Here is a 27,970-nt window from a genome sequence, read left to right as displayed (position 1 = left end):
CCTAAATTTTCTTTCTGCAGCACTAATCATAATTTCTATGGCAAAATGAATCCCCTCATTGTGTTCCTTTGTAAATTAAATGTTTTAAGTGTTACCACTTTATTCCATTCAAGATGGCTTCAGGTGTGCCATACTTTTGTCATAAGTAAGACTGTTAGCGCTCTAGTTGTTCGTTAGAACACTCTGGGACATTCTGTCATTGGGCTATACTTGGGCTACATCTGGGTGATATTTGGGCTACATTTGGGCTCTTTTGTCTCTGGTGGCCATTTTGGGAGACTTATTTGTTATGATGTTTCCTAATTAACTACAGTCTCCTCAGTAGGACATACTTTCAGTTTTTTACTTTGATTCCATCAAGAAGGCATTCAGATATGTCACAAATTTGCCATACATTCAGAATGTTAGCACTCTAGTTGCTTTTTAGATCACTGTAGTAAAGCTACTGCTCACCAGGGAAGTCTGCTGCTGGTATTGAAAGTGCATGTTTCAGTCTGCATGTCAGAATTTTTTAATGAAATAGAAGAGGATTTGAGAAGTCACTCATGTGCCCTAATTTTTCTTTCTGCAGCACTAATCATACTTTCTATGGCAAAATGAACCCCCCCATTTTGTTCCTTTTTAAATTAAATGTTTTAAGAATTACCACTTTATTCCAACCAAGATGGCGTCAGGTGTGCCATACGTTTGTCATAAGTAGGACTGTTAGCGCTCTAGTTGTTCTTTAGAACACTCTGGGAAGCTGCAGTAGAACACAAAGGAATCAACTGACAGTCTCTGCCCTTGTTGGATGTACATGTTTTACTGAGAATGTCAGACTTCATTCTCACATGACTGAGAAAGATAATGTGAATTTACAGAAAATATGCTCTCAGTTAGCTTATAGATCACCTTCCAAACCTCTGTGGGAAAAGTATGAGAAAATAGTTTTCTCTCAAACATGATTCATGATATCACAGCAGAAGGCTTTGTCACATGGTAAAATCACCTTAGAACACACCACAATTCCTAAAATGAGTATGGTACCATCAACAAATGATTTATAATGTAACTAAAGTCTTAAAACCTTCTATTAACTGCAATGCTTTTTAATGAGGTGCTATCATGTATATTGGTCCCAAGATGGCTGCCAACACTTCTTGGATGAAGTGCTGACAGCCAATCAGATCTCAGTAGATAATATATATATATATATATATATTACCTACTGGCGGTCGCCAGTAGGTAGTTATAGTTAGGACCACGTTTCCATAGGAAATCCGCAACATTCTATTTTGAATAACTTTGGCGCCGGTTGACGAATCCTCGCGAATTTTTCAAAATAGGTGGGGCGCTCCGCTCCGCTCCTACCCTGAAAGTCTCGGGGGGATTCGTCAAGCGGGGGCTGAGATAAAAGGGGGGTCCCAAAACGCGTTTTTCCCATGCATTTTTCCATAGGACCTTTAGACACAGCTACAGCCCGAACGGCTGAACAGAATTACTTGAAATTTGGCAGAGAGGTAGTCCTCAGGTCAAGGAAGTGCCTTTTGTAGGTTTGGTGTAAATCTGTTCAGTAGATCCTGAGAAAATAGCATTTAAAAGCATATATATATGTGGGCGGAGCCTAACCACACATCTCATCCTGAGATCTGATTGGCTGTCAGCACTTCATCCAAGAAGTGTTGGCAGCCATCTTGGGACCAATATACATGATAGCACCTCATTAAAAAGCATTGCAGTTAATAGAAGGTTTTAAGACTTTAGTTACATTATAAATCATTTGTTGATGGTACCATACTCATTTTAGGAATTGTGGTATGTTCTAAGGTGATTTCACCATGTGAAAAAGCCTTCTGCTGGGATATCATGATTGAGAGAAAAATATTTTCTCATGCTTTTACCACAGAGGTTTGGAAGGTGATCTATAGGCTAAACTGAGAGCTTATTTTCTGTAAATTCACATTATCTTTCTCAGTCATGTGAGAATGAAGTCTGACATTCTCAGTAAAACATGTACATCCAACAAGGGCAGAGACTGTCAGTTGATTCCTTTGTGTTCTACTGCAGCTTCCCAGAGTGTTCCAAAGAACTACTAGAGCGCTAACAGTCCTACTTATGATAAACGTATGGCACACCTGAAGCCATCTTGCTTGGATTAAAGTGGTAACTCTTAAAACATTTAATTTAAAAAGGAACAAAATGAGGGGGTTCATTTTTCAATAAAAAGTATGATTAGTGCTGCAGAAAGAAAAATTAGGGCACATTTTGAGTGACTTCTCAAATCCTCTTCTATTTCATTAAAAAATTCTGACATGTAGACTGAAACATGCACTTTCAATACCAGCAGCAGTTTTCCCTGGTGAGCAGTAGCTTTACTACAGTGATCTAATGAGCAAAAAGAGTGCTAACATTCTGAATTTATGGCAAATGTGTGACACATCTGAATGCCTTCTTGATGGAATCAAAGTAAAAAACTGAAAGTATTTCCTACTGAGGAGACTGCAGTAAATGAGGAAATTAGGAAACTTCATAACAAATAAGTCTCCCAAGATGGCCACCAGAGACAAAAGAGCCCAAATGTAGCCCAAATATCACCCAGATGTAGCCCAAGTATAGCCCAATGACAGAATGTCCCAGAATGTTCTTAAAAACAACTAGAGCGCTTACTGTCTTCATTATGACAAAAGTATGGCACACCTGAAGCCATCTTGATTGGAATAAACTGGTAACACTTAAAACATTTAATTTAAAAAGGAACACAATGAGGAGGTTCATTTTGCCATAGAAATTATGATTAATGCTGAAGAAAGAAAATGAGGGCACATTTTGAGTGACTTCTCAAATCCTCTTCTATTTCATGAAAAAATTCTGACATGCAGACTGAAACATGCACTTTTAATACCAGGAGCAGACTTCCATGGTGCAGTAGTTTTACTACAGTGATCTAATGAGCAACTAGAGTGCTAACATTCAGAATTTATGGCAAATGTGTGACATATCTGAATACCTTCATGATGGAATCAAAGTAAAAAACTGAAAGCATTTCCTACTGAGGAGACTGCAGTACATGAGGAAATTAGGAAACTTCATAACAAATAAATCTCCCAAGATGGCCACCGGAGACAAAAGAGCCCAAATGTAGCCCAAAATCACCCAGATGTAGCCCAAATATAGCCCAATGACAGAAGTGTGCAAACCACTTATTATTTTGTGTTTTTGCAGTGTTATATAGTGCAGACTTGTCAGGTATTGGAGTGCTTTACATGAGCATTGGTTACATCACACAAGAACACATTCATTTTGGTTGTAGACATGGGGAGACTAAGTGATTTGACCAGAATCACAGAATGTCGAGCTGAAGCAGAAACTTCAACCTGGTTCCCCAGTTGCAAAGTCTGCAGTTCTGGAAGTAACACCACATCATCTCCCCTAAGTGCAACATTTAATCAAGTGGTCAACTGGATAAAAAAACATAAAGATAACAAATAATTTAAAAGTGCTTTGTCGCTATTTGAAAACTCAGAACATATGTCCTTATTTTAGCCTTTTAGAGCACTAACCATAATTTTGATGCCAATAAGACCCTCTCATATATGTAATTTCTAAAGGAAATGCTCTAGGTATTACAGTTTTGATTACATCAAGATGATGTCAGGCGTTCCACACTTTTGTAATAAATATAGAATGTTAGCAATCTAGTTGTTCATTAGGATACTGTTGAGAGGCAGAGGCCAGGGGCACGGACTCTGAAAATTGAAGGCAGGTAGGAGGGTGCAAAGGCAACAATTTAACCACACTGAGCAGGCAGGAAGGGCCGTGGAAGCACAACAGACTATGGAGGGCAGTGGAAAGGGGGGCAGGGGCAACAAACCAACAATACAGGACTTGCAAGAGAGGCTGTTGGAGGCAAGATCTATTACGGGTCAAGGAAGCTAGGGGCGGTCCCCAGATCCCCGGGAGCCACCACAGAACTGAGCAGGAGAGTGAGTCAGGGACAAAAGGGGCACCTTAATTTGAGCCGGGGTGCCTAGGAACGCTTGCTCCAAAAATGAAGAAAACAGACATATGAGACATGGAATTGGAGGCAGAATACAATGGCAGTTTAATGAGAAGATGCAACTTCAAAGAAACCGCAGAATAGAGACATAAAGTGCAAAATACAGAATCCAGATAATCATACAGCTGTCATGATATTCTCTGTATCTCAATTAATGTACTGACAGAGAGAGAGAGAAAACACATCTATAAATGCATCATGAGAAACAAGTTACACCAAGGAAAATGTTACCTAGGAACACTCACGTTTACTCTTAGAGCAAGCATTCCTGCAATTACAATACAAAATCTTTTAAATGCAAAAGTAAAGAGAACAATGGTTAAACATAACATGACATTTCATATAGGTAAAATAGAATAAGATACTTCAAGCAAAGCAGAGCAAGACATTTTAAGCAAAGGAAGACAAGAGCTCCCAGCTCTTGGGGAAAACCTGCACTGCCTGTTAACCTACATACAGACGGCGAGGTAGTCCGTCGATATCTGTGGGTGCTCCCTTTTTATATCATTTTGTGGGCTCCTTTGCACGCTACATCTACCTACGTATGCTACCCAAAAGCTTCGTCTGCAGATTTTACCAGACATTTCGTCATTTACCCACTTAATGCTGACAATGGACTGGGTGAAAAGGTCAGTCTCTCAGGCCAATCGCTTATCGTAAGTTCCATAGAGCAAGCAGAAAATAATGGGTATTGTACGGGAATTCAATATATTCATGTATAAAATCTCCTCAGTTCTCCTAACTTGACGCTCTGCGGTTGCCACTTCCTTAAAAGCGGGAAACCTGCCCAGGAAGCAAGTACCAGTCCAGGATGCAGCCTACTGTATGTCGACAGCTTCAGGGGGATGTTGAACTTTGATACCGAGCACGGAGCACTCGGGTAGGGTGGGGGCTACTGGTTTGGAGCAGAAGGCCTCGCAGACCTGCCTTCAGACTGCTATACACTAAAATTGCAGAGCTATGGTCAATTTAACAAAGAGGCCTACATATTGAACAGAAGGGCCTACACAGGGGTTTTATACTGGCTGAGTGGTAAGGATGTCTCAGGATAATTATATAGCAACACAGGACCCGCTGGTCAATTTAATACGGCCTACAAATGCAGCTGGCAGGGCAAGGACAAGGGTCTCATACTTCAGGTGTGGACAGAACGGGCCAGGGGCCCCCTGTGATACAAAATCTACCCTCCTTCAAGCCTGTGGCAATGTAATAGACCATTGTGGGCAGAAGGAAGAGGCAATGGTAGTACAACCATACATGCCAACAGACCCGATTCAGCCAGGAAACGTCCAATGTTTTTAAGCTCAAATGGGCTTTATTTGATCTGTCTCCTGTCAACAATATCCTCTTTTTCAATGTAACTCAAAGGGGAAAATCAATACCCCAGTTTTTTTTCAAAATCTCCCTCTTACCAAGTTCAAAATGTTCGCAAGTATGGTACATTGGATCATGGAAGGAAATGGGATAGGGACATGGACTTGGATAACAGGGGACAGGAGGGACATGGAGAGGTGCACCAAACTGACCCTGCAGGGCAGGCATCAGGGTTTGCAGCAGCACAATACACCACACAGGGCATGCAGGACGGGAGTGCAGCACAACAATCCATAGAAAGCAAGAGGGAGGGGACAGGACCATGCACATGGACAACAGAGAACAGAGGGGCAAGAGGCAATGGTAGCTAGCTGACCATAATGGACAGACAGGAGAGAAAGCTGCAGCATAACAGACCATAAAGGGCAGGAGGGACGGATCAGGGGCATTACAATGGAACAGACAAGCCAGGAGGGAGGGAGTAGGGCTGGGGGCAAGGGGGCAGGGCAGGAGCAGCAAGATAGCCATGGAGGTCAGGCAGGATGGGCACTAGAAGCAAGACACACCATGAAGAGCAACAGTGAGACTGTGATGGCATACACACAGACCATGGAGGGAAGGTGGGAGGGGGTCAGGGGCAGCTAACTGACCACACAGGGAAGGTGGGAGGGGCCATGGCAGCACAGAAGACCATGCATGGCAAGTGGGAGGGTTAGTGGCAGCACAATGGCTATGATGGGCAAGAAGGAGGGTGGAGGGGCATGCACAAAGGACGATGGAGGATAGAAGGGAGGGTCAGGACCTGTGCACAGACAAGAAAGTTCAGGGGAAGGGACCTCACAACAGACCACACGGGGCAGGCAGGAGGAGCAGCTGCAGCACAACAGACCAGGGAGGGCAGAAGGGTGTGGCAGTACAATGGACCATGTAGGACAGGAGGAAGAGGATAGGGGCATGGCATGTGGACAGGCAGGGTGGAGGTGGCAGGGACAGGTTACAGTCATCTGACAATGCTAGGCAGGTGGGAGGGGAGTGGCAGCTCAACAGAACACTCAGAGTAGATAGGAGTGGCAGGTCCATGGGACATGGTGGGCAAAAAGGATGGAGCAGGGGCATGCACAAAGACATCGGAGGGCAGGGGGAAGGAGAATAGGGGCAGCAAGCTAAGCACAGAGTTTAAGCAGGAGGTCAATGATGGGGCATAGAATTGGGCAATGGAGGGCAGGAGGAGGGGACTGGTACATCATACTGAGGGCAGTGGCAGCACATCAGACCATGCATGGCAGGAGGGAGGAGGCTAGTCCATGGATTCACACAACAGAGGATAGGGAGGAAGGGGATGGGGCAGCAAGCTAACTGTTCAGAGAAGGCGGGTATTAGGAACTTTATTGTTTTTAAAACATTGTGTCTGTGCGAACTACTTAAAATATGAACAAGTATGCAGCATAATCTCACTTTTATTCAGGAAGAAGAGGACGTTTGTGACTGTGACTCCGGGCTCACTTGGCAGAAACACCCTCTGACCCTCCACCCCCTATCGCAAAATGTAATGCCCGTGAAAAGGGTAGGTGAACACAGTGTTATATAGAACATAGTCCTGAGAGCACGATTGAAAATGAAAACTAGATATAGTGTATGGTATAAACTATGCACCAAAAAGTGTGATATAAGATGAACCGGGCGTGAAATATAATATGCAATACATTGTGCGCAATGACAGATTCATTGGAGAGCGCGAGATAGCACAGGCACTAGCGCGTGCTATGCGATATGCGCCTTGGAGTGTAATATGCACAGGGCAGTGTTGTGTAACCTAACTAGTCTCTAAAGTTGTAATATAAAATATGTGCTGGGGAGTGTAAGGTTGCATATGCACTGTGACAAAGATATGGATCCCAGATTGTAATATGTATGGCATAGCACTGTGCGTTATAACATAGGCATCGAGAAAGGCACGTTAGATGGGGCAATATAACCCGTGCGAAGACAAGTGTGGCATGACATATTCACGGGGTGGTGTTACAGTGCACATGGGCTAGAGAGTGTCATAGCATATGCATTAGCTAGTGGAATACAACACAGAGGTGTGTGGCACACGGCAGGCAATGGTGGGTGTAACACAGCATTGGGCTCTGTCAGGAGCGCGCTGTGACTCTCAAGTGATGTTCGTCCCCTTTCCAGAGAGTAAAATAAAAAGTATTACACATCCGGCAGTGGATGTGTGTTTTATTAACCGTGAGGGGGGTTTCTTGCATAGTTTTGGTCGAATTTTTGTCGAATCCCCTTTGAATGGCTTGGTGTGCATGTGTATTAAATGTGCCCGTCAATAGCTACCCATGTTTGTATAAATAAACGACAAGGGTGTCTACCGGGATTAGGCACGGTAGGGCATCAGACATGTCAGAGCTTCACTAGTGGTGTAAATACATTCCACGTGGATTCATTGCATGCATAGTCGCCTTTTAATGAATATCACGCAAATCGTCATGGTGATAGGTACGTACGGTTTGTCCAGCATGTCCTAGGTGTGTCTATAAATATATATTTTTTAAAAATAATAAAAAACAGTGGCCGGCCCTGGGGATTGGGGTCAAAAAAATATAATTAGGAGACTGGCCCTGGGGGATGGGGTCATCAGGGCCAATAAATTAGAATAAGAAGGGGAACCAAACAGCCCCCCTTCTTAAAAAACTAAAATAAATAAAAGACTGGCATCGTGCCGGAGGCCATGCCCCCTCCATGCAGCACTCTGCAAACGCGCCCCCAACAGGTATCTCCAGTATGCGCCAGGGAGCTGCGCTGCAGCCAGGTGTTCTGAGGCCAAGCCCCTTTTTACACCTCTCTGCAACGCAGCTCTGTGGTGCTTACTGGAGGTACCTAGTGGTCTAGTTTGACCCTAGGGACCCTTAGGATTCAAGGGGACTTAATCTCTCAACTTAGAACAGCCACAGGGCGCGTTTACACAGTGGTGAAGGGAGGGGACTGGGCCTGAGGTGACGTGTGCAAACACGCACTATGGCACGTTTTAAATTGGGGATATAATTTCCCTTCAATACTGAGGGCCCCTGGGGGCTAACTAGCCCACCAAGTGCTTCCAGTAAGCGCCACTGAGCTGCATTGCAGAGAGGTGGTCCAGGCCGTGCCACTTTTTACACCTCTCTGCAACGCAGCTCTGTGGCACTTACTGGAGGTACCTAGTGGGCTAGTTGGACCCTAGGGACCCTCAGGATTCAAATGAACTTAATCTCCCAACTAAAAATGGACACAGGGCGTGTTTACACAGTGGTGAAGGGAGGGGACGGGGCCTGAGTTAACGTGTGCAAAAACGCCCTGTGGCCAGTTTTAAGAGGTAGTTTTAATCCCCATGCCCTCTTATATACTAGGGGCTTACAGAGGAGGTCATGCTAATCACAGGGGGACCCCAACGCATAATGTTCCCTAGTGTATGTAGGTGTTTTCACTGTATTCTAAGTGTCTTTTAACATAGCACTGGCTCTAGGACTGGTTAGTCAGGCTCAGTTACCACCAGTATCCGTCTGAAAAAGTTGAGGGTACAGGATGATTTTGCAACAAGGCTTCTTTCTGCTCTTCTTTTTGTTCTTTCTGCACGTTATCCTTCTTCCTGCACTTATCTTCGTATTTGAGGACTTCTGTTGCTTCTTTCTGCACTTCTTTTGTTTCTTTCTGTGCATTTTTTCTTCTTTCTTCACATGTCCTATCTCTGTAGGCATAGTTAGAAATTAGCATTTAAAAAACCTTTGAAATTCACAGAAAAAACCATAGGTTTCAGGCACGTTATAGTTAGGAATTAGCATTTAAAAAACCTCAGAAATTCACTGAAAAAACCATAGGTTTCAGGGGTGTTATAGTTAGCTGGACTTTTCACTTGTACAAAACCATTGAAATTCCCCCGTTATAGTTAGTTCAGCTAACTATAACTCGGGCGCCCGCAATGCACTGCTGATGACGTCACATATTACATCACTCATGACATGGTCAGTGACATCACTCATGACATCACTGATGACATCTCAAATGACATCACTGATGACATCACTGATGACATCATCCTTGTGATAGAGTGGCAGACCTCCTCTCACCCTAATATAACCTTTGATACACACATTCAAAAATAGAGACTAAAATGTTCAAAACAATGGACATACCAATACCAGTTACAACAACCTCTTCAGTAATTCTAAGATCCACATACACATCCACTCATTCACCAACAGTCCTATACAGTCACTCATACATGTACTCACTCATCATATGTACTCATACACCTATACATCCTGTTACACAATGCCACTCATCCATAGAGTTACTCACACACATAGTCACTCATGCTAATAAAGAATCAAACATACATTTACTTGCATATACAGTTATACACACACCACCATACTTACTTCTACGGAAACTTACACATACTTAGTCTTTTAAACAATCACTTATAGAAACACATACTTATTCATACAGGAACTCTTTCAATCTCTCACTCTCACATATACTCACATATATACACCAATAGTCACATATACTAGTTTAAAACATATGTAGTTACTCATAAAGACACTATTGAGACAGTCATTCACTCACTAACACACCCATACACACACTCATCCACCCATACATTCCTGCACACATGCTGTGTTCAACACATACAAACAGTGAGTCACTCATTCATGCACCTATGCACTACGTAATACCCCCCACCGAACCATGCAGACACTCAGACTGATACTCAAAAAACCAACTAATAACCTATATAGACACCCATGTAGCTACTCACCAACCCATGCAGCCACTTATACACAAAGTGAGAGACTGATACAGATATTTACATATTTAAACATTACTCACTAAGCCATGTATTCACTATGATACACTTAATCAGTCAGTTACACAATCAATTTTTCAAAAACAAATCATCCATTTAGACACTTATATACCCATTTATTCTTCCATCGACCTTGAGATATACATATATAAAACATATTTAATTTTCAGAAAAACACACATTCACTGGATGATGTCATCAGTGATGTCATCAGTGATGTCATTTCAGATGTCATCAGTGATGTCATGAGTGATGTCACTGACCATGTCATGAGTGATGTAATATGTGACGTCATCAGCAGTGCATTGCGGGCGCCCGAGTTATAGTTAGCTGAACTAACTATAACGGGGGAATTTCAATGGTTTTGTACAAGTGAAAAGTCCAGCTAACTATAACACCCCTGAAACCTATGGTTTTTTCAGTGAATATATATATATATATATATATATATATATATATATATGTATATATATATATACACACACGCACATATATATATAATATATATTCACTTAAAAAAACATAGGTTTCACACAAGTTATAGTTAGCTGTACATTTCACTCGTAAAAAACCAATGAAATTCCACGTTATAGTTAGATCAGGTAACTATAACTTGCGCGCCCACAATAAACTGCTGATGACGTCACATATTACATCACTTATGACATGGTCAGTGACATCACTCATGACATCGATGATGACATCTGAAATGACACATTGTGCATTGCGGTCGCGCAAGTTATAGTTACCTGATCTAACTATAACGTGGAATTTCATTGTTTTTTTACGAGTGAAATGTACAGCTAACTATAACTTGTGTGAAACCAATGGTTCTTTAAGTGAATTTGCAAGGTTTTTTAAATGCTAATTCCTAACTATAACGTGTGTGAAACCTATGGTTTTTTCAGTGAATTTGTACGGTTTTTTAAATGCTAAGTTATGTATTTATTTTTAATTTTTGCGCGCACGGTGCGCCCCCTGGAGCGTTGCAAATTGGGGGATTAAATCCCCTTGAGTCCTGAGGGTCCCTGGGGGCCAACTAGCCCACCAGCTACCTCCAGCAAGCGCCACAGAGCTGCGTTGCAGAGAGATGTAAAAAGGGGCGTGGTCTCTCAACACCTCTCTGCAACGCAGCTCCCTGGCGCATACTGGAAGTATCTGGTGGGCTAGTTCGGCCCCAGGGACTCTCAGGATTGAATTGGACTTAATCCCCCAATCTACAATGTGCCAGGGGGTGCATATACACACTTTCTATGTCAGGCCCCGCCCCCTCCCTTTACCACTGTGCAAACGTGTCGAAATAAAAAAAAATCCTTTTGGGTCCCTGGGGGTCCTTCTGGGACCAGGCCTAGGTGTTTCAACCCTGCCCCCTTCTCTTGTTTTATACCTTTGTTTCTCTGTTTTCTAGCGACTCGCTTCTACCGAGCCACAAGATGGCTGCCAACACTTCCTGGTTTGGAGTGTTGGCAGCCAATCACAGTGAAGCCTGTGCACGGGACTTAGGCTCTGCCCAGATATCGAAACTTTAATTTTTCTAATTTCTCAGCAATTACTGAACGGATTCACACCGTTTGAAAAAGGTCACTTTCTGATCTAATCGCTAGTTTTGTGCCAAATTTGGGGTAATTCCGTTCAGTACTTTTGGCTGTAGCCTTGCACAAAGTTTCCTATGGGAAATTGATTATTTGACACTTTTTTTTTGAATTTCTCAAAAACAACTGAACAAATTTACACCATTTAAAAAAAGGTCACTTTCTGAACCAAGTGCTACCTTTCTGCCAAATTTGGGGTAATTCCGTTCAGCAGTTCATGCTGAAGCTCATTGCAAAATTTACTATGGAAATTAACAAGGGGAAAACGTGTTTTGGGACCCCACTTTTTTCTCAGCCCCCGCTTGACGAATCACCCCCAAACTTTCAAGATAGGAACTATCCTAAAAAGTGCAACTTTTTGGAAAATGTCATAAAGATTTGTCAAATGACACCAAAGTTATTAGCATAAATATATATATATATATATATATATATATATATATATATATATATATATTTGTTTTATTTTTATTTATTTTCTTTAATATTCCAATTCCACAAAAAGCAAATACATTTTAAAAAAATTAAAGATATGTACATGCCTTATATGTGTGTGTGTGTGTGTATATATATATATATATATATATATATATATATATATATTTATATGCCAATCGAACTTGCTCCACAAGAGAGAGAACCACACCCAACGTTCAACTCAGCCTTCTTTATTCCAGACGGCAGCAGCACACTGAAGAAAATCCTTGACAGTGAAAGCATGCGTCATAGTAGCCATACGTGTTTTCCCCTTGCTCACCGGCTTGGTACTGGGAAAATGAAACAGCATTGCACTCAGCTTTTTCAGGTGTTAATAGTTTCTAAGACCGCCCATCTGGGCGTGTCATTGCCAGGCATTGTGGTTTTCGTAGTTCAAAGTTATAGTAACTTGCGCTGTTGTGTCTTTTCCTCCAAAATTAAATATCCAATCGGGTCGCTGCCCTGAATTTTGCCGGTATGCTGCTGTATTTGCGCCGCTGAAACAGGTACGTTGTTTCTCTGTGCATTTCACCCATTCAGAAATGCACAGACCTGCTCGTCTTGCAGTGGGGTAATCTCGTGACCTGAGCGGGCCACTACATATGCAAATCGAACTTGCTCCACAAGAGAAAAAAACACACCCAACGTTCAATTCAGCCTTCACTGAAGAAAATCCTTGACAGTGAAAAAATGCACCATAGTAGCCATACGAGTTTCAGGGACCTTTCCCCTTGCACACCGGCTTGGTACTGGGGAAATGAAACAGCATTGCACTCAGCTTTTTCAGGTGTTAATAGTTTCTAAGACCACCCATCTGGGCGTGTCATTGCCAAGCATTGTGGTTTTCGTAGTTCAAGGTTATAGTAACTTGCGCTGTTGTGTCTTTTCCTCCAAAATTAAATATCCCATTGGGTTGCTGCCATGGACTTGGCCGGTATGCTGCTGTATTTGCGCCGCTGAAACAGGCACGTTGTTCCTCTGTGCATTTCACCCATTCGGAAACGCACGGACCTGCTCATCTTGCAGTGGGGTATTCTCGTGACCTGAGCGGGCCACTACATATGCCAATCGAACTTGCTCCACAAGAGAGAAAACCATACCCAACGTTCAATTCAGCCTTCTTTATTCCAGACGGCAGCAGCCCACTGAAGAAAATCCTTGACAGTGAAAAAATGCACCATAGTAGCCATACGCGTTTCGGGACCTTTCCCCTTGCTCACCGGCTTGGTACTGGGGAAATGAAACAGCATTGCACTCAGCTTTTTCAGGTGTTAATAGTTTCTAAGGCCGCCCATCTGGGCGTGTCATTGCCAAGCATTGTGGTTTTCGTAGTTCAAAGTTATAGTAACTTGCACTGTTGTGTCTTTTCCTCCAAAATTAAATATCCCATCGGGTCGCTGCCCTGGACTTTGCCGATATGCTGCTGTATTTGCGCTGCTGAAACAGGCACGTTGTTCCTCTGTGCATTTCACCCATTCGGAAACGCACAGACCTGCTCGGCTTGCAGTGAGTTATTATCGTGACCTGAGCGGGCCACTACATATGCCAATTAAACTTGCTCCACAAGAGAGAAAACCATACCCAACGTTCAATTCAGGGCAGCGACCCAATGGGATATTTAATTTTGGAGGCTTTAATCGCCTTATCAGCAAAAACACGCTATCGCTTGTTTTGCCGACTTAGCGCCCGTTTCCAGCACGCCTAACTTTGCATCGCTAATGAGATGCAAAGTAGGCATGGCTGTCAAACCAACCAGGGAAAATATCGCTAAGGCAGCTTCGCGATATTAACAAGGAAGGGTAGCGAATATTAAAATCGCGTTAAGTACGCCTTAACGCAGGAAGGCATACTTAACATGGGGGGCGGATTCTGTGGCTAAGACCACAGGCCCTATCATCTAGGATATCGCCATTTTCCACCATGGAAAACGGCGATATCCACACTATCTCTGGAATTTTCATCGCCTCAGCGATGCGCGTTGTTGATAACGCGCTAACCGGGCGATAAGTTCCAGAGATAGCCGGTGATAAATGTGCAAGCGCTAAGCACGCTTTGCGATATTTATCGCCGGCCCTTGTTAATATGCCCCAATAATCCTTGCAAAACTGTAATCTCTTCTTGTACCTCAACATAGAAGGAATAGGTTCTAACCAACAGGCACTTGCATCTACAGAAAGCACCAACAAATGTTTAAAATGTACGAAAAGTCACAATATCTTCTATAATATTATCAAAGAGTTATTACCAGTGTTCTAAACATGCAAAATCTATCATGAACTTTTCATGCAACTAATACATTCCTAAAAGTGAAATAAATTGTTCTCTGTAATTTGATGATGGTTCTTTCACTATTCCTTCTACTAGACCAGGTTCTGTTTTACTGCATCAGAAGAAAATACATATCCTAGATATTCCACTTTAGTGAACTTTTTCTTAACGTAAATACCCCTGTTCTTCTAAATCAATCTTGTCATGCTCCAATTCAGTTTCCCTAGACACCAAAATGATGTCTTGAGGTGGCAACACATATTTTAGGTTTTTTATTTTATGTGGGTTTATGTCTGAAAATCTGATGCTGTGGATGTGTGACCAAAAGGCGTTCTGAACTAAATTGTACTGTCAAATGCAATAAATATGGTTAGATTGTGTTAATTCCATTCAATAAAACCTAATGATATAAAGCCCACACCTCCAACTTGCTAAGCCACCTGGCCCAATCCATCACTGCAATTAGGTCTGAAGTGGTGGTAGGCTGTCTATTCAAATTTCATAATTGAAACTATCCAAATCAATGCAGAGACATGGATCACCTGTCTTCTTGCATACAAAAGCAACTAGAAACAACCAACTTGTTAGATCCATCGTTTCCAGTAAAAACTTCATCTTATATATCTTTTGGCAACAAATATATCCTTCTGAACTCAAAAAGGCGCACTGAGAAATTTCTGTTTGGCAAGTGTGGTACCTTGTTTTAATTTAACAATATAAACAAATCCATTCAATGTGCCCAATGTTGTGGCAAGCACTTTTTAAAACATATATGTCAATTTTCTCTCTACAGTCATCAATTGTCTCAAAAGTTCTTAGCATCACCCTAGATATTGTTTGGTACTTCGAATTTAGAACATTTAAATGCTTCTCTGCCGCATCTACTTTTCTGTAAATGCTTTTCTCTTTTAGGCAAAGTATACAAAATAACCAATAAAATAATCTTACATACCTCGTATGAACTTTGGTTATTATTAGCTAGCAATGAATCTTCTAAAATTATGGTAATCCTAGCCCAAGAATCTTCTAATATCTTCAGTTGATTACCATCCATTATAACTCCGCATCCCATTTTCTGTAGTCCATCATTTGTGTCACTCATCATAAACATGTACCCATTTATTCCTCCACACACTATTCAGAAAGGTAATACTTTCCTGTATTTCGATATAATAAATATATGTGAATGAAAATTCCATACTTTTAACATGGTGGGTTGGTACAAAAAACTCAGGACAATAGTGATCTTCTCCAATTGAAAAACCTTGCTATTTGGACAGGTTTCAAGCCTTTGACAGAAGGAGAAGTCTTAAAGAATATCATGCACCTGTAGCCCACATTCCATGCTACTGATCCCCTCCCCTCCACCCGAGGACAAAACCTCAACCACATCATCTTTCCGTTTTGGATTGAAATCATCAACGCCTCCCTCTCATCAGGCCATGGACCTGAATCCCTCCAACTAGGCCAAGTCACACCGAAAATCATAAAACTAGGGGCAGATCCTAATGACCTCAATAACTTCAGACCTGTTACCAACGTTTATTCCCAGCTAAATTGATTGAGAAGTGCATCCTGCTCCAACTACACCAACACATAGACAAATTTAACCTCCATTACACCTTCCAATCAGGATTCTGGAGAGGTTGCAGCACAGAAACTGCTATGCTCAGTATATCAGATAACATTCTCAGAATCCTAGATGAAGGCAACGCCTGCCTCCTAATCCTACTTCACTTATCAGTGCAAATTTGACACAGTAAATCACACTGGCATTAATGGCACAGTCTTGAGATGGTCAGAGTCCTATCTACAACATTGTTCTCAACAAATTAAAATCAACAGTTGTCTTTCTCAGCCTGCCTCAGTTCCACAAGGTGTACAACAAGGCTAAATTCTCTCTCCAGCCCTATTTAATCTCTTCATGGAATCTCTCACAGCTATTGTGAACCAAGTAGGGGTTAAATATCACCTATATGCTGACGATACAGAACTCTACTACAAAATAACATTACTCAGAGACATGTGGCATCTGTATGCAACACTGAACAAGATACAAACCTGGTTAAACACCAACAACCTAAAGCTGAATCCCACCAACACTGAACCAATACTCTTTTCCCCCAAAAATAAACCTTTACCTATTCAAGAATGGCTTAAGAACTTTGACGTACTACTAAACTGTTCTCTTTCACTTTCTAACTCCGTAAAGTCCCTGGGAATGACCCTGTACAAAAAAAATGTTATTGAAGGAACACATCTACAATTCAGCCAAAGGAGCACTCTACACACTAAAACACCTCAAGAAAATCAAACCATTTATTCTCTTGGACGATCTTAAGAAGGTAGTGCAATCACTAGTCCTCTCAAAACTTGAGTACGGCAATGTAGTCATCACTGGTGCTCCAAAAAGTCACTTTGCGCCCTTAAAAGCATCTCAAATATGTAGCTGCCTGTGGGAAGGTGCCCCTTTTTGACATGGTCACTTCCACTTTTTGCTTGGTATTGGATACAATTTTGACAGAAAGTGCACTGGGTTCCTGCTGTCCAGGTCCCCAGTGCCAGATTTTTTTCCTATAACTGTAAAATTATTTCCCCAATTGGCAATACCTTTAGGACCCCTTGTCAGTCCCTAGTAAATGGGCAAGGCGGGTAAAGAGCTGCAGTATATATTGTGCCACCCTAAGCGCCCCCTCAAAACCAACATGCAAACTGCCATTGCAGGCTGCCTGCCATGGTTCAGAGAAAAGTGAACACACAACATGGCATACCTCCTGTGTGCCATACTTACATCCACTGCATGCAATACCCCCAAGACACCGTGGCCATCGAGCGCTTTATGAAAGTATTTTTCATTTCATTTTTTTTTTTCATTTCAATATAGGTAAGTCATGGGAAGCCGTAAGGCAGGGTGCACTATACTACATGTGTGGGCATATCTGCATGAGTAGATATGCCCTTGTGATATCTAAGTCAATTCTTGGATATTACAATGGAACAGGGAAGCCATTGTAAGAGCATGTGCTGGACACTCGTGTTTATGAGTTTCCTATCTACATGAAAGCTTTGCTAAAACTTTGGCATCAAACATCTTGTATTAACCTCAGAGGTTCCCCCTGAAAACCTACCAACTACTATCGTGCAGGCTGACTGGTGTATACCAGCCTGCCACCACCGACAAGTTTCTGAGCCCCTGCAGGTGAGGGCCTGCGTTCTCTGAGAGTAGAAAGAATGCCTGGTCCGGCCAGAAGTGTTGTCACCTCCTCCAAGCAGGATAGCTAAGTGATCAGCATATCAAGGCAGGAGGCTTCAAAGGCCACTGCCAACTTTGATATGCAGCCCGACGCTTCCTCAGACAGGTAAAATGCCACTCCCTGCCCCGGGCACATTGGGTACCAGGGCAGGCAGGAAATTTAGCTAGTTAAGAGGCGTGTCCCCCTCTTAGGCGAGTACCACCACTTAGGAGGGCTACCTGAAGTGGACACTTTTTTAGACACCCACCATCTTAATTTTGGCAGAATTAGGCTCTCTGGGTAAGGATTATGCCCGCTTCCCACAGGAAGTGGTCATATAGAGGGTGCAGACACCCTAAAGGTAAGTAGCCCATTGGCTACTTCCTGTCACTCCCTATAACGTCCCTAAATTGAGAATTTAGGTGGCATCCCTGACACCGGAAACTCAGATTCCATGGATCAAGAAGAGAAGAACACAGAGAGCCACAAGAAAAAGCGACAACTGAAAACTGCTGTGGACGTTCGGGTGCCAAACCCTGCCTGCCACAAGTCCTGACAATCGCAATCATGGGACTTGTCCTGCTGCTGACCAGCTTCCAAGAACCATTGGAGACCACCAGCCCTTCGTAAATTGCCAAGCAATCTCCCTAGGAGTAGAAGAGCTACTCTCCTGCAGTCCGCAGGCACTGAAACACAAAGTCTGGTTTACCGTGTTGCCACTCAGGGAGCCAGCCCAACACAGCAGCCCACCAGAAAGAGGACCCTGTGCTCCTGAAAGTCAGATCTGTCCCCCACCAAGTGAGAGGACACCAAGACTAACCGGAGCCGCACAGGACCAATACTCGGGTATCCAACCCATTGCAGCAAGCAAAGACCATGAGAGTCCAGTCAGGACTCCAATGACTCCAAGACAAAGCAACCATTGAGGGACATCAGCACCACAGAGATGCACGACAAGAGTGGCCCGGCTGTCGTGACTCTTACACCCTCAACAGGCAAGACCAACAACCACAAGGTTCCAAGGCACACAGAGCCCAGCCAACATTTCCACTTTGCACCTGAGCACACCAGCCCGGGTACCGATGAACCAACTGTGCACCCTTGCCCCCAGGGCCCTAGAGACCCAAGCCCCACATAGGAAGCTTGTGGACTTGTCCCCAAGTCCCCCCTGCAGCCTCTTTCTAGGTGGTCCCCCTTCTTTCTACAGGCATTGCATGACAGCTACCAACCCGAACAGTACCTCGGCACCTGGGTGCCCTAGGGCAGGTAACAAGTAACTGCTGGTGATACTTTGAACCTTGGCCCCCTATAATCCAAATTTCTCAAGGAGCCCCCCAGAAACTGACTGCAAATACCTGTATGCCATACATGCCTTTTTCCCCATGGGAAATTATTGTGCATAAAGACGCATTTAAGTGAACATTTTACCTACCTGCTAAAATCTATATTTTAAAAAGTACTTACCTGATAACGAAGTTCTTGGTATCAATATTTATATGAAAATGCAACTTATTTTTCTAAATTTGTCTCAAATGTATTCTTGAGTGTGTGTCTCATTTTTTGCTTTTGTGTTTGTTAACAAATGCTTATCACTATCTTCTGATGTGCCTAACTGCATGCCACATTACCACAAGAAAGAGCATTTGGGCTATCATTTGTGCCTTTGTGAACCAATCAGTGTTTGCCTGGACTCTTTACACAGTGTACCTCATTTCGGTCCACTATATAGAAAGCCAGCCTTCTACACTGCCAAACTCATCACAGGAATTAAACAATTTGATCACATCTCACCAGCCCCCAAGAGTCTCAATTGGCTTCCCATAAAAGGAAGCTGCATCCTCAAGACAGCTTGCATCACCCATAAAGCTTTTCAAACTAAAAACCCCAAATACCTAGAAATCAAACTATCCAGAGCAGGAAAAGATCGGGCCCTAAGAAGCTCCAACTCACTTCTTTTCATACCTCCAAATCTGAAGAAGAAAACATTCCAGTCGTGTTCTTTCTCAGGAAAGGCTCCTAGGATTTGGAACTCACTCCCTAAGGATCTCTGGTGCAACCCCCCACCCATTTCCAGCTTCAAACAAGACCTCAAATCTCGACTGCTTAACAACTGGTTCTACTCGCCCACAAGCTGATCCACTTTCCCAAAGCTCCAACCTCATTGGCAGGATCCTTCGATGCGGTCACCTGACTTATTCATCATTTCAACTGTTGCTAACGCCACTTGCTTAGTTGTATTCTTCTATACTTTTAATGACCCACACAAATCTTTGCATGTTGTCCGATTGTACTTATTCACATAAACTTGGTCTAGACAGGGCTATATAAAACCCCAAAAATAAACAAATAAATTAATTAATTAAAATGCTTGGTCTTAAACTGAATTGAAATCTGCTGCCTTGTGAACCATTTCCACCTCCAGTACTTTGCCCTTAATTTTCAACAATGTACACATCTATGACAGCCATAGCAGACACAGACAAATCAAACTGCCGCTTTTCATGAACATCCCTATGCTTTTGGCAATATCAACAGCCTTACCAGGGGAAGAGGCATTGCAATCTAAAAGGCTCTCTTGGATTTTTGCATCGGGCAAATAAACTAATTGGTAATCAATGAGGAAGAATGATACTGCTGAACAATACTGCTCAAAGGAACTGGTTCACGATATATAAATACCTCCTTCAAATAACAGGCTGTGTTTTTAAAGTGCATTCTAAGATCAAGTTTTTTTTAGGACCAAGAAGATTGCTGAATCATAGTTTTGGAAACTTCTGGATTACGCAGCAAACCAAATATTTATCAGCTTCTAAAATGAACTGTAAAATTGTCTGAATAATCAAAAACTCCAGCATCAAATGGCCTTATTTTTCTATCCAGACCTACCTTCACAATCTGTAACGATGGCTCACATAGTCATTTTTAAAAGGATATTTGTAAATATCTGACCTTTACCCTTTAGTCTTGTAGAACAGGGTGTCTTGTCCCACAAGCTCTCGAATTTCAATATGCTCTGTGTTGGGGTGGGGAATTCTGTCCCTGCTTCATAAAAAAGGTTTGTCAGTTTCTGCATGTAGTGCAAATTTATGAGGAGTTACACGTCGTTTAGTACCAAGGTTTTTTTTTTTGCAGCATATTAGCCTTTTATTAGTAGTTGTATCCAGTTTCTGAACTTGCTCAACTACGTTTGATACCCTCGAGCACATCAGTGGACACTGGACCTGATAAATGCTGTCTTGTTAGTTTCAAAAAGAACAATTGATGAACAGAATGCTGAACAATGTCAAACATTCACCCCAGTATATAGCTCTGGGCCTAAATGCTTTGTTTTTTGCTCCCCATGCCATTCCAGTTTAAACCTAGCCATATGAAAATCAGTCTTGACCCTGCTCCCCATGAGAACAGGCCAGCCAAACTGCCAGGACAGGTCCTGCCTGGACTGGAATGAAGCCTCCTGGGACTGGTTTTGGGGTATCACCCCTCATCAGCCAGGCTAGATTCACTCAAGTGGCATGGAGAGCATGAGACTCATGTCTGGGCATACCCGTACCACTCGGGGTGACAAATGTAAAAAGAACAATTGATGGACAGAACCCCAGAACAGAGATCTAGGCCTAAATCCACTGTTTGTTTTTTTGCGCCCCTTGCCATTCCAGTTTAAACCCAGCCATTTGCAAATCATTCTTGACCTTGCTCCCCATGGGAACAGTCCAGGCCGAGTTGCCAGGCCAGATCCTCTCTATATTGGAAACAAGCATCCTGGGACCAGTTTCGGGGTATCACCCATCTTCAGCCAGGCTAGCATCACACCAGTGGCATGGAGCGCACGGGACCCACGCCTGGGCATACCCGTACCACTCAGAGTAAAATCCCGAAACCGGTCCCAGGATGCTTGTTTCGGGTCCAGGGAGGACCTGGATTGTCAGTACAGGCTGGACTGTTCCTGTACTGTTCCCATGATCGTGGAATTTCATGAGCGGGGTTGATATCACCTGCCCTGCCCTAGACGTGGTGCCAGTTAAGTGGGGACCCTCCTCTTAATCTAACCAATGTTCCCACCTTTCCTCTTGCAAATAGTGGGGCAGGCAAGGTAGCTTGGCTTGCTCCCTATCTGGAGGTTCCTGGGTTGTATTTGAATGGCGGCATTGCCTTTGAATCTTCCTTCCCAGGAAGGCCATCCTGTCCTGGAGGAGGTGTGAAGCACCTCTGCACAGAGCAGGCATTGTTTCTCTCCTCTGAGAGTGCAGGCTCTCACCCCATGAGGTCAGAAAAATGTCTGCTGATGGCAGACTGGTGAAAACTATCAGGAACCACACCAGTGCTTGCTAGGTTTTCAGGGGGCCCTCTAAAAGGGTCTTCTGTGTGAATTTATTAATAAATCCAACACTGGCATCAGTGAGAATTTATTAAGACAAGATGCTTGGTACCAAACGTCTTAGAAATCAGTGAAGCCATCATGGAGCTAGGAAACTCGTGTTGACAAGTATGCAGTCCATGTACTCTTTATGGCTTCCCTGTTCACTTACTACATCCCAGACAGACTGGACATTGTAGGGCCATATGTGCTCATTCTCATATGCCCTCACATAGGATATAGTGCACCCTGCCTTAGGGCTAAAAGCCTGCAGTAGGGGTGACTCACCTATATCTTCTGCAGCGTATGGGTGGCATGGCACACGTTGGCATGGCACACAGAACGTGTGCCATGTAGAGTCTTCACATTTCTCAGCACTAAGACAAGCAGCCTGCAATGGCAGAGTGCATAGCCTTGGTGAGGGGTCCCTGGGGTGGCACCACCAGTGCAGCTGCCCCAGAGGACCCTCTTCAGTACCCATGCCCTAGGTACCAGGGGTACCATTTACTAGGGACTTACAGGGGTAACTGATGTTGTGCCAATCTTGGTACAGTGTGTGGGAAAGAGATCTGGCACTGGGAAGCTGGTTAGTAGGGATCCAGTGTACTTACAGTTCAAAATTACATCAGGCAAAAAGGAGTCACTTTCCTACATGGCCACCCACCCCAAATGAAAGAGGATAAAACTAACTTTACCTTTGAGAGTCTTCATCTTATAAGTAAAAGAACCTGGAAAGGCCATCTGCATTGGCATGGCCACTACCAGGTCTGTGTTCAATTGTAAAGTCCATTCACTGCAGGGATATGGACCACCCTAACAATTCAGGTTCTCCTTTCATCTGCATAGCCATCCAAGAGGCCTGTGGTCAGTTTGGAAAAGGAGGTTAGAACCAAACAAGTATGGTCTCAGCTTCTTCAGTGACCAAAACACAGCAAAGGCTTATTTATTTATTTGTTAAGCGCCAGAATCCACCCCCGAAGATGTATCTCTGCGCTAAGACGAGCAGTTTAAGAGGGTTGTCCATTATGGACTAGAAACAGAAAAGAAAAGTCTTAAGCTGTTTCCTAAAGAGAAGATGATCCGTACACTGCTGCAGCTGTAGGAGGAGAGAATTCCAATGACGAGGGCCCAGATAGGAAAGGGATTTACCCCCCAAGCGGGCTCTTTTAATTCTCGGAGTTTCAAGTAAGGAATTGGATTCAGAACGCAAGGACCTCCGGGGCTTATAAAGAATAAATTTGTCCATGAGGTAAGTAGGGCCAGATTTAACCAGAGCCTTATGTACAATACAGCAGACCTTGAACTTCACCAGCTCCCGTATGGGGAGCCAATGTAGCTTATAAAGCAAAGGGCGGGAAGTAGTCCTTGGTGGGGCATTGACAATCAGGCGTGCCGCAGTGTTCTGGACAACCTGCAATCTGTCAAGAGCGGCCTCATTAGCAGAGGCCAACAGGCCGTTGCAGTAATCCAAGCGGCTTAAAACAAGAGCCTGTGTCACGGTTTTCCGGATTGAATCAGGAAGCATAGGGAAGATGCGGCGTAACAGGCCCAACACTTGGAAGCAGAGGCCAGCAGTCTGAGCGGCATGTTCCTTCATTGTAAGGGTCTGTTCAATACGAACGCCAAGAATTTTTACACAGGTCTTTGGAGAGGGAGTGGAACCAAAGTCTGTTGGCCACCAACTGGGGCTCCACAGTAACTGCGCTTCCCCGAAAAGCAAAATCTCCGTCTTTCCAACATTTCATTGAAGGAAATTGCTCCTCATCCATTGAGAAATGGTTCTCATTCCAGAGGAGAAGGCTTCCTGCACTGATGAAGTGTACTCTGCAAAAGGAAAGAGCAGCTGAGTATCGTCAGCATAGGAGATGGGAATGAACCCACAACTCCTCAACAGAGTGGCCAAGGGAGCTACATAGATATTAAACAAAGTTGGGCTCAAACACGAGCCCTGTGGAACACCCTTGGTCAGTTCTGTGGGTGCTGAACGATACGGCCCAAGAGTGACAGCCTGCATACGAGAGGAAGCAAAACTCGTCATCCATTGGAGGGCCAAATCTCTGAGTCCAATCTCCTCCAACCTCCTGAGCAGTATTTGATGAGATATTGTGTCGAACGCGGCGGTGAGATCCAAGAGCACCAAGATAGTTGAATGACCCCTATCTAGGGTCATCCTGACGTTATCGGTGACCACTAGTAGGGCTGATTCTGTGCTGTGGTTAGGTCGCAAACCCGACTGGGAAGGGTCAAGACTACCCGTCCATTCGACATAGTTAGAAAGATGTATATTTATATGCTTCTCTAAGAGCTTGCTCAGGAAAGGGAGGAGAGAGATAGGACAGAGATTGGAAAACTCGGTCAACGGTACCTTGGTGTTCTTACGAATGGGCATCACCTGTGCAGCTTTCGATTCTGAAGGAACATAACCCTCTCTTAAGGAGAGATTGAGGAGATGCATAATGGAAGGGGACAGATAGCCAGCGAGAGAAGAAGTAATATTAGCCGGGATAATGTCCTGAGGGGACCCTGATTTAATGATACCAATTAATAACTCTACTTCTGCCTGTGTAACCGGAGGAAAGCTCTCCAATAGTGGGGCAACTGTCTGTACAGGTGTCTCAGGTGATAAGATGACTAAAGGATGATTCCCTAATGAAACTATTTTATCATAAATAAACTCTATTTTCTGCATGAAAAAGGATCCGATATCGTCACACAATTTGGGCCACTATGGTCTCACAGGCTATAGGGTTAGTAAAAGTTTGAAGAATACGAAAAAACACTTTAGGGTCATTGTGTGCCTGGTCCACTTGTAGTACTATGTGAGCTTTACGCGCTGCCCTAATTTCCCTGTGATAATTGACCAGGAAGGCATAAAATCGATCTCTGTCATTCCCATCATGAGTTCGGTGCCACAGTTTCTCATGTTTTCTGCAGAGACGCTTCAGTATACGTAGCTGGGGAGAATACCAAGTGTGTGGGGGACGTTTAGGAGTAGTGGAAAAAGATTTTAAAGGTGCCAACTGATCAATGGCACTTAAAACAGCCAAGTTATATGTGGTGAGGGTGTGTTCTATATTATTCGAGTCTAAAACCGGTGGTTCTATGAAGAGCGTTTGGAAGCCCTCCGGGGTGACTCCCTTCCATTGGCGACGACAATGGTGAATGACATGGCTAAGGCTACTTGTCTTCCTAGGGGCACGAATAAGGAATTCAATTAATGCGTGATCGGACCAAGGTAATACCTGTGGAGGTTCACAAAAAACTTTGGAGGAGTTGGAGAAAATAATATCCAATGTGTGGCCAGCTGTATGTGTGGGGCCCTCATTGATTTTATATAACCCTAATGTGGCTAAGTCAGCCAAGAGTGTTGTGTCATCGGCATTAGAAGCACATTCACTATGTATATTAAAATCGCCCAGCAATAAAAAATTGCTACTCACGATCACATGCGGAGCAATTAGTTCAACATGTTGTGAAGAAAATTTGGTTAGAGGGCCAGGAGGCCGATAGACAAGAGCCCCCTTCCAACTTTTTTGGGGCGTAAGGTCTATACGAAAGACCATAACTTCCATAGTCTGGTCATTTCGTTGTTCTAATATACCTTAACGCTTCCCTCTCTATGGCACTCCAACGTTGCTCTCTGGGGAGAAGCCTCCTGCTGACAAAAGCAACTGGTTGGTCATGGCCATCGTAATTGTTCTGGGATAGGACCCCTCCTATCCCATGTTCAGAGGCATCTGTCTGCACTATGAACTGCTTGGTGTGATCTGGAGATTTTAGAATGGGTGCTGAGCACATTGCTTCTTTCAATGAGTAATACGCCTTTTGACAGCTCACTGTCCAGTTAACCTTGTTGTGCATTTTCTTGGAGGGCAGTTCTGTGAGGAGGTCACAACGGTTCCAGATCCCTACACAAACCTCCTGTAGTACCCAGTCAAGCTAAGAAATTCCTTGAATTGGGTCTAGGTGGTTGGAGATTCCCAATCCATAAAGGTCTAGACTTCAGGCTGTAGTGGCTGAACTTGGCCTCTGACCTCAAGGTTGCCCAAGTACACAGCCTATTTGGCATTTGCTTGCCTTGGTAATGATGCTGAAGAAATTCAAAACTCCGTCCCAGGGTTAAACTAACAAAAAAAAGAAGTTGGCACAGAAACTGAAATATAAAAGAACATCTTTATTAAACTCAAAATGAGTGTGACTACGTCACCCAGAAGCCGCAGCAACTGAATGAGGCAGTCCAAAGAGAGCAGAACACTGGGGCCTTATATATGTGAGGGTTACATACTCAGCATAAAAGAAAGGGGCAGTCCTGGCTCATGCAAGCATGCAAAATGCCAATATGGACATACACGATCTGCCAAATATTAGCCAATAGGAAAACATTCAAAACAAGGCATCATGTAACCAGAACGTCCCCCTTGAGTCGTGCTTTTGCCCAACCCCATAAGTCAATCAATGACAGCACCTATAGGTCAATCAGTAACAGCAGGACATGTTTGTGTGCTTCAAAGGACAACTTAATGCGGAGAAAGAATACTGAAGGCCAACAAATAGTTGGGATAGGCAGGGATTTAGTCAGTCTGGCTAGTCCTGGAATTGGCTTCACAACAAGGAAGGGAAGGTTATTTGACACGTGGCAGTACAAAGGGCAAAAACACTCGGTGTACCAAGCTGCCTGAGTGAGGGCAACAAAATGGCGACAGAATACAGAATGGAGTTAAAACTGAATTACCTCAATGCCCGCACTCAACCTTCAGGACCTTGTGGAGGTGGATCAGGTGATCCTGCCAGGTGGAACTAAAGACAGCAATATCATCAAGATAAGTTGTGCAATAGGATTTCCAATCCAGCAAGTCTTTATTCACCAACCTCCGAAAGATGGCAAGGGCATTCTTCAAACCAAAGGGCATCACAGGGATATGGAAGTGCCCATCTGGAGTGGAAATTGTTCATGTTTCTTTTGCTCCAGGGGTCAGACCTATCTGTCAATACCGTGATGTGGAATCAAAGTTACTCAGATATGTGGCTACCCCCAACCTGTCAATCAGCTCATCCACTCTTAGAATTGGATGTACATCTGTTTTTGTGGCTGCATTGAGGCCCCTGCAGTCCACACAAAACCTAATTTATTTATTTCCACCCTGGGAATGAGGCTTGGTGACTAACATAACTGTGATGGCCCAGGAGCTCTTTGGGAGTTCAATGACACCCAACTCCAGCATTTTGTTTACCTCAGCTTTGATGCTTTCTTTGACATGATCAGATGTCCTGTATATTTTGTTTTTGACAGGTAGACTGTCACCAGTGTCCACATCATGTATACACCAGTCAGTCTGACCAGGGGTCAAAGAAAAGAGCTCAGAAAGCTGTTTTAGGGCTTGCCTGCAATCAGTCTGCTGTTGGGCAGTGAGGATATCTGAAAAGACCACTCCATCAGGGAGTGGCTCACTCTCTGCCTCCTGTTCCTCATCTATGACCATAAGCAAGGTCACATCAGCCCTGTCATTGTAAGGTTTAAGGCGATTTACCAGTATTACTCTCTTCGGGTTTCTACATGTGCCAAGGTCCAATAGATATGTTACTTCCCCTTTTCTCTCAAGGATAGGATACAGCCCAGTCAATTTGTCCTGGAGGGCCCAAGGTGTCAACAGCTTCAAACCCATACCTTCTGCCCGGGTTTGAACTCTACCATAGCAGCCTTTTGATCATACCAGAGCTTCTGGGGCTTTTGGCTGTCCTCAAGGTTTTTGTTTACTTTTTTGTGTATTTAGCCATCCTTGAACGAAGGCCAAGCACATAATACATATTATCTTGTTTTGGTTCCTGGAGGGGTCTCTGCAATCCTTCCTTGAA

This window comes from Triturus cristatus, chromosome 5_1 (assembly GCF_964204655.1).
Source record: "Triturus cristatus chromosome 5_1, aTriCri1.1, whole genome shotgun sequence".
NCBI lineage: Eukaryota > Metazoa > Chordata > Amphibia > Caudata > Salamandridae > Triturus > Triturus cristatus.
The sequence above is the reverse complement of the archived record's forward strand: the minus strand, read 5'-3'. Positions refer to the sequence as shown.